The 16,450-nt window shown below is 42.2% G+C and overlaps 1 protein-coding gene across 3 annotated transcripts in view; it reads left to right on the plus strand.

The window, feature by feature from the left end:
* The window catches only part of SPATA6 (spermatogenesis associated 6), a 208,876-nt gene that overhangs the window by 174,329 nt on the left and 18,097 nt on the right, over positions 1 to 16,450 (plus strand). The gene's annotated exons all lie outside the window — the stretch shown is intronic.

Genomic DNA, 16,450 nt, shown 5'->3' on the forward strand with positions numbered 1-16,450 from the left:
TTATGCTTCTTGGAGCTCAGTTTTCTCACCAACAAGGTGATAAAAGGGTTAATTTAGAATGATCCTTTGACATTTCATAATTGTACAATTAATATGTACGATCAGGAAGTCCTAGGCAGGCAGAGATGTTTTCTGATTTCCAAAGATTAAGCCCCTGATGAAAAATCTGGAACAAATAGAGAATTTTCATTATTGTGTTCATTTGCTAATAATAGCTTTATTGAGATATAATTCACTCTGAAAAAGTATACAATTAAGTGGTTTTTACTATATTCACAGAGTTGTGCAACAATAACCACTCACTAATTACAGAATATTTTATAACTCCCAAAAGAAATCCTGTAACCATTAGGGATCACTTCCCACTACCTCCTCCCCACAACTCCTGGAAACCACTATATGCTTTTTGTCTCCATGCCTATTCTGGACATTTCATATAAATGGAACCATACAACATGTGACCTATTGTATCTGGCTTCTTTCACTTAGCAAAATATTTTGAGAGTTCATGCATGTTGTAACACGTATGAATACTTCATTCCTTTTTATTACTAAATAATAATCCATCATATGAATATACCATATTTTGTTTATCCATTCAATTGATAGATATTTTGGTTGTTTCCACTTTTTAGGTATTCTGAAATGCTGCTCTGAACACTTGTATACAAGTTTTTTGTGTGGACATATGATTTTATTTCCCTTGAGTATACATCTAGGAGTTGACTTGCTGGGTCCTATGGAAACTATGTTCAACATTTTGAAGAACTACCAAATTGTTTTTCAAAGTGAACGTGCCATTTTACAAAGATCAACTGTGTTGATCTTTATCTTAGGATCTTAGGCAAGTTATACATTCAAGCCTCATCAATTTATTCATCACATATGTATTAAGAACTATGTTAGAAATAGAGGGTATATAAAAATGTATCTTTAAAAGTATGAAAACAAAAAGTGTATTTAAACATTTGCAGTCGTTTGGTAACTTCCATGGTATGAAAATGCAAGAATGGGGATAAAGGCCTTCTAGCTTGATGAAACAGAACATGCAGAGGCATGAAAATGGGAGGGAGCATGATTGATCAGGAAACTCCTCCAAGTGCTTTAGCTAGAAGTGGTGTGCAAGGTTGCAAATGCTATGGTAGAATATGACTAATGCAGTAAGAGAACTACAAAGAAGTCTAGAGCAGCATTAGAAGAGGTGACCATTGAGCTGAATATTGAAAGATTGAAAGGACTTTTGAGAATAGGAAAACAAGGTGGAATAAACTAAATATTGATCAGATTTTACAAGAGTGGAGGTGGAGTTTAAAATATCCAGAGTCAGTTAAGAATAAAGATCTAGAACTTGGGAGAACTCAAGAATACAAAACACATTTTGAAGTCAGATAAAAATAATGAAGTCAGATAAAAACAAATGAAAGCTCTGCTTTTTGTTTTTCTCCTAATTTATATGTGACCATAATAGGCACCCTGAGAGTGCTGGACCTCAAGTAATTTAATGTTTTGCTAATTAAGGAGGCTCTGGTGGTAGTGAGATAGTTTGAGGGCAGCCCTTTTAAAAATAAGATAGACAGCCGGATGCAGTGGCTCACGCCTGTAATCCCAGCACTTTGGGTGGCCGAGGTGGACGGATCATCTGAGGTCAGGTATTTGAGACCAGCCTGGCCAACATGGTGAAACCCTGCCTCTACTGAAAATACAAAAATCAATCAGGCGTAGTGGCATGCACCTGTAGTCCCAGCTACTCGGGAGTATGAGGTAGGAAAACCACTTGAATTTGGGAGGTGGAGGCTGCAGTGAGCCAAGACTGTGCCACTGCACTTCAGCCTGGGTGACAGAGCTCAAAATAATAATAATTAAGAAAGAAATCCTCCTTCTAACTAGCTACAGTTTCAATGTACGAAATGAAGAGGTAAGTAAGAGAGAAAATCCAACATTTTGTTAAGTTAATGTGTTTATTATCACTGAATGATATACTTTGAGTTTAATTATATGGTTTCCTCAGATAATCAGTACTTGTGACTGTTCACCCATTCGCAAAATATTCCAGGCAATCTGCAAGACATTGAGTGATAACCCAGAGATAAACAGAAACACAGTTCTCAATCAAAGTTTGTGTGTGTATATGGGGGTTGGGGAGAGACTGGCATTTACTTGAGGGATAATAATTGAAATTAGTTGATATTCTTTCTAGCTGTCTTGGATAGCATAAGCCTTAGAAATTCCACTTACTAAGGTTTGTGAAGTAAGAAGGAAATAAGCTAACACAGAACAGATATCAGCTGATATACTGTTCTCTAAAAGTTAATAAAGTTACTTAACATTACTTAACAGTAACTTAGCATTACTCTCATTACCAAGGTATTTCTGCTTTTGAGGGGAAAAACATATAAGATATTCAAGAAGGAAGTATTACCAACAAGATGGTAGAGTAGGAGACCCTGGCCCTCAACCCCACAAAACAATCTGATAGACATCCAGGAATGGAAATAGCTGTGGGAGGGCTTTGGAGTCCAGATAAGAAGCTGCGGCAGCATAGTAGAGCAAAAAAGCAAAGCAAAACCAAACCAAAACAACAACAACAAAAACAAGAATAACCACACAGAATGGGTATGAAGAAGTCTCATTTTATCTTTATGCCATCCGTCAGGCTGGCACAGCTCATTACCAAATGTTACCCTCAGGTGAAAATGAGAGCAGGGTGAGTGTCCAGCCTCTTCACAATTTGTGGGTACTGCCCAAAAGATCCACATTGGTTTTATCCCACTCAAATCCCGGGGAAGACTGGCATAGCTGAGATATCTGGAAGCAGCTAGGAATAAAGAAGGACAGAGGGCATTGTGTCAGCCACGTGGCAGGGGATACCATGGTTCATAGTGGCCTGGTCTTCAGATGACCCCAGCACCCTTCTCCACTGAAGACCTCCCAGCTGGCTTGGAATTCCCATGGGTTTCACCGCAGATGGCCTTCTGGCTTTCTCCTTCATGGACCCCAGCTGACTAGGCTATTTTTACCTCCAGTGGAGCTGCCCCAGCCAGCGCCTCTGTGGGCACCCAAACCCTGGGAATCAGTGCAGTCACTGCATGCATGCCTGCAGTTGGCACTGACCCACTAGCCCCAGTTTTAACCACCACATTCATCTGTGACCAATTCTCATGGGCATGTGCATGCACACAACTAGCCCTGGCTGTTAAATCACAGTGCATGCAAGCACTGCTTATTTGCACCACTGCGTGCATGCCCTTACCCAGCTCTCACCACTGCGCATATGCCTGCTATTAGCTTTGGCTGTTGCAGCCACATACTCACTGGTGGTTTGCACTGCTGCACATATGCCTGCCTATGGCCACCTCTTGCCACCACATAAACACCTGCTGCTGGTCTTGGTTGTTAGTGCCACAGGCATACTTGCCACCAACCCTCCTGTTATGTGCACCCCTAGCTCTCCCCAGTCTTGACTGCCAACTTTGGCATTATCTATGCAGGTGCACTTGCTGCTATATCCAGTGGCACCACTAAGGACCCCAGCAGCCCTCATGGGCACCACAAAACCCCCACAACATTCACAGCTGAGGACAACATAGTTGCCAAATGTTGTGGACCCTGGCTACTTCAGCTCCTGTGCCACCACTCCTGTCCCTCCTTGACACAGAGCTGTGACAGGTTACAGCAGTTGGCATCTCACATGCCATTAGACTCAGTGTCACAGCATACTTCTGCTCCCCCTCTCAGTGAAGAACTTTTCTTACCAAAGGTGGTCTGGAAGAGGTAAGTGCTGCTTCAAATGCACTGACACCAATGCAAGGATAAAAGAAGCATGAAAATTCAGAAAACTATGACACCACCAAAGGAATACAAACTTACAGTAACTGACCCCAAAGAAATGGGTATTCATGAGTTAGCTGCCAAATAATTTAAAGTAATTGTCCTTTAGAAGCTTGGTGAGCTACAAGACAACACAGGTAAACGATATAACAAAATTAGGAAAGCAGGGACAAAATGACAACTTCAACAAAGATTTAAAAAACCCATAAACATAAAGAAGCAATGGGGGAAAATGGTGGCTAGGAGGCAGGACTAACTTGGAGCTCCCACTTCAACAGATAGAGCAGTGTGTGGAGACCCACAGCATGAACTCTTGCTCTTAGAACTACTGCAGGAACACCAGGAAAGCCTAGAGAATCCACAGACCCTTTGAAGGAAGTGGACTGCCACTGCAGGCTCCCTGGGACAGCCAAGGAACTGTGAGTCTGCTTGCTTTCTCAGCTGGGATGCTTGTAGCCTGGGGCAAGTTCTCAGCCCTGCTCACTGGCTGCCTGGAAATAAACTCCGTGCTACCAGGTGAGGGGGGCAGGTGGGCACAGAGGGAGTGAGACCAGCCTTTTCGTCTGCGGGCTGTGTGGGAGCTGGTTGAGGCCTGTGGCTGCCGACTTTCCCCCACTTCCCTGGTGACCTGTGTGATGCAGCAGAGATAGCCATAGTCCCCCTGGGAACATAACTTCATTGGCCTGGGAACCACACCCCCATCCCCCACAGCAGCTGCAGCAAGCCCAGCCCAAGGAGAGTCTGAACTCAGCCTAACCCTGCCCACACCTGATGATCTTTCTCTACCCGCCCTGGTAGCCAAAGACAAGGGACATAATCTCCTGGGAGCTCTATGGCCCTGCCTACCACCTGATCTTCCCCATACAACCCCAGCTGATATGCTTTTGAAAGTGCCACCTCCTGGCTGGAGGCCAACACAAAACCAGTGAACTTAACAAAAATTAAATCGAGGACCCTCACAGGGTTTGAGAGACAGTTTGTTATAATTTCTGTTCTTTTACATTTGCTGAGGAGTGCTTTACTTCCAGCTATATGGTCAATTTTGCAGTGAGTGCGATGTGGTGCTGAGAAGAATGTATATTCTGTTGATTTGGGGTGGAGAGTTCTGTAGATGTCTATTAGGTCTGCTTGGTGCAGAGCTGAGTTCAATTCCTGGATATCCTTGTTAACTTTCTGTCTCGTTGATCTGTCTAATGTTGACAGTGGGGTGTTAAAGTCTCCCATTATTATTGTGTGGGAGTCTAAGTCTCTTTGTAGGTCTCTAAGGACTTGCTTTATGAATCTGGGTGTTCCTGTGTTGTGTGCATATATATTTAGGATAGTTAGCTCTTCTTGTTGAATTGATCCCTTTACCATTATGTAATGGCCTTCTTTGTCTCTTCTGATCTTTGTTGGTTTAAAGTCTGTTTTATCAGAGACTAGGATTGCAACTTCTGCTTTTTTTTGTTTTCCATTTGCTTGGTTGATCTTCCTCCATCCCTTTATTTTGAGCCTATGTGTGTGTCTGCACATGAGATGGGTCTCCTGAATACAGCACACTGATGGGTCTTGACTCTTTATCCAATTTGCCAGTCTGTGTCTTTTAATTGGAGCATTTAGCCCATTTACATTTAAGGTTAATATTATTATGTGTGAATTTGATCCTGTCATGATGTTATCTGGTTATTTTGCTTGTTAGTTGATGCAGTTTCTTCCTAGCCTCAATGGTCTTTACAATTTGGCATGTTTTTGCAGTGGCTGGTACCAGTTGTTCCTTTCGATGTTTAGTGCTTCCTTCAGGAGCTCTTTTAGGGCAGGCCTGGTGGTGCCAAAATCTCTCAGCATTTGCTTGTCTGTAAAGGATTTTATTTCTCCTTCACTTATGAGGCTTAGTTTGGCTGGATATGAGATTCTGGGTTGAAAATTCTTTTCTTTAAGAATGTTGAATATTGGCCCCCACTCTCTTCTGGCTTGTAAAGTTTCTGCCAAGAGATCAGCTGTTAGTCTGATGGGCTTCCCTTTGTGGGTAACCCAACCTTTCTCTGGCTGCCCTTAACATTTTTTCCTTCATTTCAACTTTGGTGAATCTGACAATTATGTGTCTTGTAGTCGCTCTTCTCGAGGAGTATCTTTGTGGCGTTTTCTTTACTTCCTGAATTTGAATGTTGGCCTGCCTTGCTAGATTGGGGAAGTTCTCCTAGATAATATCCTGCAGAGTGTTTTCCAACTTGGTTCCATTCTCCCCGTCACTTTCAGGTACACCAGTGAGACATAGATTTGGTCTTTTCACATAGTTCCATATTTCTTGGAGGCTTTGTTTGTTTCTTTGTACTCTTTTTTCTCTAAACTTCTCACTTCATTTCATTCATTTGATTCTTCAATCACTAACACCCTTTCTTCCAGTTGATCGAATCAGCTACTGAAGCTTGTGCATGCATCAAGTAGTTCTTGTGCCATGGTTTTCAGCTCCATCAGGTCATTTAAGATCTTCTCTACACTGTTTATTCTAGTTAGCCATTCATCTAATCTTTTTTCAAGGTTTTTAGCTTCTTTGCGATGGGTTTGAACGTCCTCCTTTAGCTCGGAGAAGTTTGTTATTACTGATCCTCTGAAGCCTTCTCTCAACTTGTCAAAGTCATTCTCCATCCAGCTTTGTTCCGCTGCTGTTGAGGAGCTGCATTCCTTTGGAGGAGAAAAGACTCTCTGAGTTTTAGAATTTTCAGCTTTTCTGCTCTGGTTTCTCCCCATCTTTGTGGTTTTATCTACCTTTGGTCTTTGATGATGGTGATGTACAGATGGGGTTTTGGTGCAGATGTCCTTTCTGTTTTTCAGTTTTCCTTCAAACAGTCAGGACCCTCAGCTGCAGGTCTGTTGGAGTTTGCTGGAGGTCCACTCCAGACCCTGTTCCCCTGGGTATCACCAGCGGAGGCTGCAGAACAGCAAATATTGCAGAACAGCAAATGTTGCTGTCTGATCATTCCTCTGGAAGCTTCGTCTCAGAGGGACACCTGGCCATATGAGGTGTCAGCCAGCCCCTACTGGGAGGTGCCTCCTAGTTAGGCTACTCGGGGGTCAGGAACCCACTTGAGGTGGCAGTCTGTTGGTTCTCAGATCTCAAACTCTGTGCTGGGAGAACCACAACTCTCTTCAAAGCTGTCAGACAGGGACATTTAAGTCTGCAGAACTTTCTGCTGCCTTTTGTTAGGCTATGCCCTGCCCCCAGAGGTGGAGCCTACAGAGGCAGGCAGGCCTCATTGAGCTGCAGTGGGCTCCACCCAGTTTCAGCTTCCTGGCTGCTTTGTTTTCCTACTCAAGCCTCAGCAATGGTGGGCGCCCCTCCCCCAGCCTTGCTGCCGCCTTGCAGTTCGATCTCAGACTGCTGTGCTAGCAATGAGTGAGGCTCCGTGGGTGTGGGACCCTCCGAGCCAGGCACGGGATGTAATATCCTGGTGTGCCGTTTGCCAAGACTATTGGAAAAGCACAGTCTTAGGGTGGGAGTGACCTGATTTTCCAGGTGCTGTCTGTCATGGCTTCCCTTGGCTAGGAAAGGGAGTTCTCTGATCCCTTGCACTTCCTAGGTGAGGTGATGCCTTGTCCTGCTTTGGCTCACGCTCTGTGGGCTGCACCCACTGTCCTGCACCCAGTGTTTGACGAGCCCCAGTGAGATGAACCGGGTACCTCAGTTGGAAATGCAGACATCACCCGTCTTCTGCATCAGTCACACTGGGAGCTGTAGACTGGAGCTGTTCCTGTTCAGCCATCTTGAGGAATTCTCTCTGCTTCTTAAACTTTCAATAATTAGAAAAGGGAAGACCCTCCCAAACTCTCTTTATGAGGCTAGCATCATCGTGATCCAGTTCCAAAGACACTTCAAGAAAAGAAAACAGCCAATATCTCTGATTAACATAGATATGGAAGTCCTCAATAAAACAGTAACAAAATAATTCAATGGCACATTACAAGGATCATACACCACAACCAAGTGATATTTATCCCTAGGATGCAAGGATGGTTCAGCATACAAAAATAAATCAATGTGAGATACATTAACAGAAAGAAAGACAAAAACCACATGATAATCTCAATATATGCAGAAAAGGTACTTGACAAAATTCAACAACATTTTATGATAAAAACTTTAAACAAAATAGATATACAGGAAACTTATTTCAACACAATAAAAGCCATATATGAAAAACCCACCGCTAACATTATAATCATTTGGATAAAGCTTAAAACTTTTCCTCTAAGATTATGAACAAGGAAAAGATGCTCACTCCCTCCACTGCTATTCAGTATTCTACTGGAAGTCCCAGTGTGTTAGTTTGTTTTTGCATTGCTATAAAGAAATACCTGAGATTGGGTAATTTATAAAGAGAAGTTTAATTTGCCCATGTTTCCGCAGGCTGTACAAGCATGGCTTCAGCATCTTCTAGTGAGGGCCTCAGGGAGCTCATAATCATGGCAGAAGGCAAAGGGAGAGCTGGCAGTGCCACATGGCAAGAAAGGGAGCAAGAGAGAGAGAGAAGGGAGAGGCCCCAGACTCTTTTAAACAGCCAGATCTCATGTGAACTACTTGAGAAAGAACTCACTTATCACAAGGGGATGGTGCTAAATCATTCATGAAGGATATGCCCCCATGATCCAATTACTTCTCACCAAGCCACACCTCCAACATTGGGAATCACATTTCAACATGAGATTTGGAAGGGACAAACATGAAAACCTAATATAGTTTGGATGTGTGTCCTCCCACAAATCTCATATTGAAATGTAACCCCCAATGTTGGAAGTGGGGCCTGGTGGGAGGTGATTTGATCATGGAGGCTGATTTATCATAAATGGTTTGGCACCATCCCTCATGGCACTATCCCTGTAATAGTGAGTTCTCATGAGATCCAGTCATTTAAAAATGTGTAGCACCTCCCCCTTCACTCTCTTAACCCAGGCTTTTGACATGTGACATGCTTGCTCCCCCTTTGCCTTCTGGCATGATTGGAAGCTTCCTGAGGCCTCCCCAGAAGCAGATGCCACTATCCTTCCCTTACAGCCTGCAAAACAGTGAGCCAATTAAACCTCCCTTTTTTTTTTTTTTTTTTTTTGAGACAGTCTAACTCTTGTTACCCAGGCAAGAGTGCAGTGGCGTGATCTCGGCTCACTGCAACTTCTGCCTCCTGGGTTCAAGTGATTCTCCTGCCTCAGTCTCCCAAGTAGCTGGGACTACAGGTGCCCGCCACCACACCCAGATAAATTTTTTGTACTTTTAGTAGAGACAGGGCTTCACCATGTTGGCCAGGCTGGTCTGGAACTCCTGACTTCAACTGATCTGCCTGCCTTGACCTCCCCAAAGTGCTGGGATTACAGATGTGAGCCACTGTGCCTGGCCAAACCCTCATTTTTTTAAATAAATTACACAGTGTCAGGTATTACTTTATATCAATATAAGAAGTGACTAATACAAAACTATATTACCTAGCCAGAATAATCAGTCAAAATTTTAAAAAGGCATCTAAATTGGAAGGATGATATAAAATTATCTCTGTTTGCATTTGGCATGATCATATATATATAGAAAGCCTAAAGACTCTACAAAAAAGCTGATAGAATAAATTCAATAAAGTTGCAGAATAGAAAATTAGCACATAAAAAATCAGTATTACTTCTATACCCTAACAACTATCTGAAAGGGAAATATAAAAAGCAATCCCATTTACATTAGCAACAAAAAGAGTAAAATACTTAGGAATTAACCAAAGAGATGAAAGATTTTAATGCTGAGAATCATAAAACATTGATGAAAGAAATTCAAAAAGACACAAATAGACATCCTATGTTTATGGATTAAAAGAGTTAATATTTTTAAAATGTCTGTACTACCCAAAGCAATCTCCATATTCAATGCAGTTCTTATCAAAATCCCAATGGCATTTTTGTTTTACAGAAAAAGAAAAAAAATTCCTAAAATTCATATGAAACTAATAATGTCCCCAAATAGCCAAAGTAATCTTAAGCAAGAAAAAGGAAGCTGGAGGCATCACATGTCCTGACTTCAAATTTTATTACAAAGCTATAATAAACAAAACAGTGTAATCCTGGCATAAAAGCAGACACATGGATCAGTGGAACAGAATAGGGAGCCCTGAAATAAACTCATGCATATATGGTCAACTAATATTCAACAACAATGTCAAGAATACAAAATGTGGAGAGGATAGTCTCCTCAAAAAAAGATGTTGGGGGGTGGCTGGCAAGGTGGCTGAATAGGAACAGTTCTGGTCTGCAGCTCCCAGCAAGAACAATGTAGAAGGTGGGTGATTTCTGCATTTCCAACTGAGGTAGCTGGCTCATCCCACTGGGACTGGTTAGATAATGGGTGCAGCCTGCAGAGGGAAAGCTGAAGCCGGGTGGGGCATGGCCTCACCCAGGAAGTGCAAGTGGTCAGGAACTCCCTGCCATAGTCAAGGGAAGCTGTGAGGGACTGTGCCATGAGGAATGGTGCATTTGGCCCAGATACTATTCTTTTACTACGATGTTCGCAACTCACATACCACAAGATTCCTTTGGGTGCCTATGCCACCAGGGCCCTGGGTTTCACACACAAACCTGGGCAGCCATTTGGGCAGACACTGAGCTAGCTGCAGGAGTTTTTTTTTTTTTTTTTTCATACCCCAGTGGCACCTGGAATGTCAGTGAGACACAACCATTCACTCCCCTGGAAAGGGGGCTGAAGCCAGGGAGCCAAGTGGTCTAGCTTAGCAGATCCCACCCCAACGTAGCCCAGCAAGCTAAGATCCACTGGCTTGAAATTCTGGCAGCCAGCACAGCAGTCTGAAGTCAACCTGGGACACTTGAGCTTAGTGGTGGGAGGGGTGTCCACCATTACTGAGGCTTGAGTAGGCAGTTTTCCCCTCACAGTGTAAACAAAGCTGCCGGGAAGTTTGAACTGGGAGGAGCCCACCACAGCTAGGCAAAGCTGCTGTAACCAGAGTGCCTCCCCAGATTCCTCCTCTCTTGGCATGGCATCTCTGAAAGAAAGTCAGCAGCCCCAAACAGGAGCGTATAGATAAAATTCCCATCTCCCTGGGACAGAGCACCTGGGGGAAGGGGTGGCTGTGGGCGCAGCTTCAGCAGACTTACACGTTCCTGCCTGCTGGCTCTGAAGAGAGCAGTAGATCTCTCAGCACAGCGCTCGAGCTCTGCTAAGGGTCAGACTACCTCCTCAAGTGGGTCCTGAGCCCCGTGTCTCCTGACTGGAGACACCTGCCAGCAGGGGTCGACAGACACCTCATACAGGAGAGCTCTGGCTGGCATCTGGTGGATGCCCCTCTGAGACAAAGCTTCCAGAGGAAGGAACAGGGAGCAATCTTTGCTGTTCTGCAGCCTCTGCTGGTGATAACCAGGCAAACAGGGTCTGGAGTGGACATCTAGCAAACTCCAGCACAGACAGCAGAGGGGTCTGACTGTTAGAAAGAAAACTAACAAACAGAAAGGAATAGCATCACCATCAACAAAAAGGATGTCCACACAGAAACCCCATCCGAAGGTCACCAGCATCAAAGACCAAAGGTAGATACATCCACAAAGATGAGGAAAATACAGGTCAAATAGGCTGAAATTTCCAAAAACCAGAATGCCTCTTATCTTCCAAATGATCACAACTCCTCCCCAGCAAGGGAACAAAACTGGATGGAGAATGAGTTTGATGAATTAACAGAAGTAGGCTTCAGAAGGTGCATAATAACAAACTCCTTCGAACTAAAGGAGCATGTTCTAACCCAATGCAGGGAAGCTAAGAATCTTGAAAAAAGGTTAGAGAAACTGCTAACTAGAATAACCAGTTTAAAGAAGAACATAAATGACCTGATGGAGTTGAAAAACACAGCATGAGAACTTCCTGAATCATACACAAGTATCAATAGCCAAATTGATCAAGTGGAAGAAAGGATATCAGGGATTGAAGATCAACTTAATGAAATAGTGTGAAGATAAGATTAGAGAAAAAAGAATGAAAAGGAATGAACAAAGCCACCAAGAAATATGGGATTACATGAAAAGACCAAACCTACATTTGATTGGTGTACCTGAAAGTGACAGGGAGAATGGAACCAAGTTGGAAAACACTCTTCAGGATATTATCCAGGAGAACTTCCCCAACCTAGCAAGACAGGCCAACATTCAAATTCAGGAAATATAGAGAACACCACAAGGATACTCCTTGAGAAGAGCAACCCCAAGACACATAATTCTCAGATTCACCGTGGTTGAAATCAATGAAAAAATGTTAAGGGCAGCCAGAGAGAAAGGTCGGGTTACCCACAAAGGGAAGCCCATCAGAATAACAGTAGAATTCTCTGCAGAAACCCTAAATGCCAGAAGAGAGTGGGGACCAATATTCAGCATTCTTAAAGAAAAGAATTTTCTTTCTTTCTTTCTTTCTTTTTTTTTTTTTTTGAGACAGAGTCTTGCTCTGTCACCCAGGCTAGATTGCAGTGGTGTGATCTCGACTTACTGCAATCTCCGACTCCCTGGTTCAAGCCATTCTCCTGCCTCAGCCTCCTGAGTAGCTGGGATTACAAGCACCTGCCACCATGCCCAGCTAATTTTTGTATATTTTGTAGAGACGAGGATTCACCATGTTGGCCAGGATGGTCTCAATCTCCTGACCTCATGATCTGCCTGCCTTGGACTCCCAAAGTGCTGGGATTACAGGTGTGAGCCACTGCGCCCAGCCAAGAAAAGAATTTTCAATTCAGAATATCTTTTTTTAGATTTTTTTTTATTTTTTATTCTATTATTATTATACTGTAATTTTGGGGGTACATGTGCACAATGTGCAGGTTAGTTACATATGTATACATGTGCCATGCTGGTGTGCTACACCCATCAACTCGTCATTTAGCATTAGATATATCTCCTAAAGCTATCCCTCCCCCCTCCCCCCACCCCACAACACTCCCTAGAGTGTGATGTTCCCCTTCCTGTGTCCATGTGTTCTCATTGTTCAATTCCCATCTATGAGTAAGAATATGCGGTGTTTGATTTTTTGTTCTTGAAATAGTTTACTGAGAATGATGATTTCCAATTTCACCCACGTCCCTACAAAGGACGTGAACTCATCATTTTTTATGGCTGCATAGTATTCCATGGTGTATATGTGCCACATTTTCTTAATCCAGTCTATCATTGTTGGACATTTGGGTTGGTTCAAAGTCTTTGCTATTGTGAATAGTGCCACAATAAACGTATGTGTGCATGTGTCTTTATAGCAGCATGATTTATAGTCCTTTGGGTATATACCCAGTAATGGGATGGCTGGGTCAAACGGTATTTCTAGTTCTAGATCCTTGAGGAATCGCCACACTGACTTCCACAATGGTTGAACTAGTTTGCAGTCCCACCAACAGTGTAAAAGTGTTCCTATTTCTCCACATCCTCTCCAGCACCTGTTGTTTACTGACTTTAATGATCGCCATTCTGACTGGTGTGAGACGGTATCTCATTGTGGTTTTGATTTGCATTTCTCTGACGGCCAGTGATGGTGAGCATTTTTTCATGTGTTTTGTGGCTGCATAAATGTCTTCTTTTGAGAAGTGTCTGTTCATGTCCTTTGCCCATTTTTGATGGGGTTGTTTGTTTTTTTCTTGTAAGTTTGTTTGAGTTCATTGTAGATTCTGGATATTAGCCCCTTTCTCAGATGAGTAGGTTGGGAAAATTTTCTCCCATTTTGTAGGTTGCCTGTTTACTCTGATGGTAGTTTCTTTTGCTGTGCAGAAGCTCTTTAGTTTAATTAGATCCCATTGGTCAATTTTGGCTTTTGTTGCCATTGCTTTTGGTGTTTTAGACATGAAGTCCTTGCCCATGCCTATGTCCTGAATGGTAATGCCTAGGTTTTCTTCTAGGGTTTTTATGGTTTTAGGTCTAACGTTTAAGTTTTAATCCATCTTGAATTAATTTTCGTATAAGGTGTAAGGAAGAGATCCAGTTTCAGCTTTCTACATATGGCTAGCCAGTTTTCCCAGCACCATCTATTAAATAGGGAATACTTTCCCCATTTCTTGTTTTTGTCAGGTTTGTCAAAGATCAGATAGTTGTAGATATGTGGCATTATTTCTGAGGGCTGTGTTCTGTTCCATTGATCTATATCTCTGTTTTGGTACCAGTACCATGCTGTTTTGGTTACTGTAACCTTGTAGTATAATTTGAAGTCAGGTAGTGTGATGCCTCCAGCTTTGCTCTTTTGGCTTAGGATTGACTTGGTGATGCAGGCTCTTTTTTGGTTCCATATGAACTTTAAGTAGTTTTTTCCAATTCTATGAAGAAAGTCATTGGTAGCTTGATGGGGATGGCATTGAATCTATAAATTACCTTGGGCAGTATGGCCATTTTCACGATATTGATTCTTCCTACCCATGAGCATGGAATGTTCTTCCATTTGTTTGTATCCTCTTTTATTTCATTGAGCAGTGGTTTGTAGTTCTCCTTGAAGAGGTCCTTCACATCCCTTGTAAGTTGGATTCCTAGGTATTTTATTCTCTTTGAAGCAATTGTGAATGGGAGTTCACTCATGATTTGGCTCTCTGTTTGTCTGTTATTGGTGTATAAGAATGCTTGTGATTCTTGTAGATTGATTTTGTATCCTGAGACTTTGCTGAAATTGCTTATCAGCTTAAGGAGATTTTGGGCTGAGACGATGGCGTTTTCTAGATATATAATCATGTCATCTGCAAACAGGGACAATTTGACTTCCTCTTTTCCTAATTGAATACCCTTTATTTCCTTCTCCTGCCTAATTGCCCTGGCCAGAACTTCCAACACTATGTTGAATAGGAGTGGTGAGAGAGGGCATCCCTGTCTTGTGCCAGTTTTCAAAGGGAATGCTTCCAGTTTTTGCCCATTCAGTATGATATTGGCTGTGGGTTTGTCATAGATAGCTCTTATTATTTTGAGATACATCCCATCAATACTTAATTTATTGAGAGTTTTTAGCATGAAGGGTTGTTGAATTTTATCAAAGGCCTTTTCTGCATCTATTGAGATAATCATGTGGTGTTTGTCTTTGGTTCTGTTTATATGCTGGATTATGTTTATTGATTTGTGTATATTGAACCAGCCTTGCATCCCAGGGATGAAGCCCACTTGATCATGGTGGATAAGCTTTTTGATATGCTGCTGGATTCGGTTTGCCACTATTTTATTGAGGATTTTTGCATCAATGTTCATCAAGGATATTGGTCTAAAATTCTCTATTTTGGTTGTGTCTCTGCTCGGCTTTGGTATCAGGATGATGCTGGCCTCATAAAATGAGTTAGGGAGGATTCCCTCTTTTTCTATTGATTGGAATAGTTTCAGAAGGAATGGTACCAGTTCCTCCTTGTACCTCTGGCAGAATTCGGCTGTGAATCCATCTGGTCCTGGACTCTCTTTGGTTGGTAAGCTATTGATTATTGCCACAATTTCAGAGTCTGTTACTGGTCTATTCAGAGAGTCAACTTCTTCCTGGTTTAATCTTGGGAGGGTGTTATGTGTCGAGGAATTTATCCATTTCTTCTAGATTTTCTAGTTTATTTGCGTAGAGGTGTTTGTAGTATTCTCTGATGGTAGTTTGTATTTCTGTGTGATCGGTGGTGATATCCCCTTTATCATTTTTTATTGCATCTATTTGATTCTTCTCTCTTTTCTTCTTTATTAGTCTTGCTAGCGGTCTATCTATTTTGTTGATTCTCTCAAAAAACCAGCTCCTGGATTCACTAATTTTTTGAAGGGTTTTTTGTGTCTCTATTTCCTTCAGTTCTGCTCTGATTTTAGTTATTTCTTGCCTTCTGCTAGCTTTTGAATGTGTTTGCTCTTGCTTTTCTAGTTCTTTTAATTGTGATGTTAGGGTGTCAATTTTGCATCTTTCCTGCTTTGTCTTGTGGGCATTTAGTGCTATAAATTTCCGTCTACACACTGCTTTGAATGTGTCCCAGAGATTCTGGTATGTTGTGTCTTTGTTCTCGTTGGTTTCAAAGAACATCTTTATTTCTGCCTTCATTTCGTTATATACCCAGTAGTCATTCAGGAGCAGGTTGTTCAGTTTCCTTGTAGTTGAGTGGTTTTGAGTGAGTTTCTTAATCCTGAGTTCTAGTTTGATTGCACTGTGGTCTGAGAGACAGTTTGTTATAATTTCTGTTCTTTTACATTTGCTGAGGAGTGCTTTACTTCCAAGTATGTGGTCAGTTTTGGAATAGGTGTGGTGTGGTGCTGAAAAGAATGTATATTCTGTTGATTTGGGGTGGAGAGTTCTTTAGATGTCTATTAGGTCCACTTGGTGCAGAGCTGACTTCAATTCCTGGGTATACTTGTTAACTTTCTGTCTTGTTGATCTGTCTAATGTTGACAGGGGAGTGTTAAAGTCTCCCATTATTATTGTGTGGGAGTCTAAGTCTCTTTGTAGGTCACTCAGGACTTGCTTTATGAATCTGCATGCTCCTGTATTGGGTGCATATATATTTAGGATAGTTAGCTCTTCTTGTTGAATTGATCCCTTTACCATTATGTAATGGGCTTCTTTGTCTCTTTTTATCTTTGTTGGTTTAAAGTCTGTTTTATCAGAGACTAGGATTGCAACCCCTGCCTTTTTTTGTTTTCCATTTACTTGGTAGAT

Source organism: Pan paniscus, chromosome 1 (genome assembly GCF_029289425.2).
Source record: "Pan paniscus chromosome 1, NHGRI_mPanPan1-v2.0_pri, whole genome shotgun sequence".
NCBI classification, from domain to species: Eukaryota; Metazoa; Chordata; class Mammalia; order Primates; family Hominidae; genus Pan; species Pan paniscus.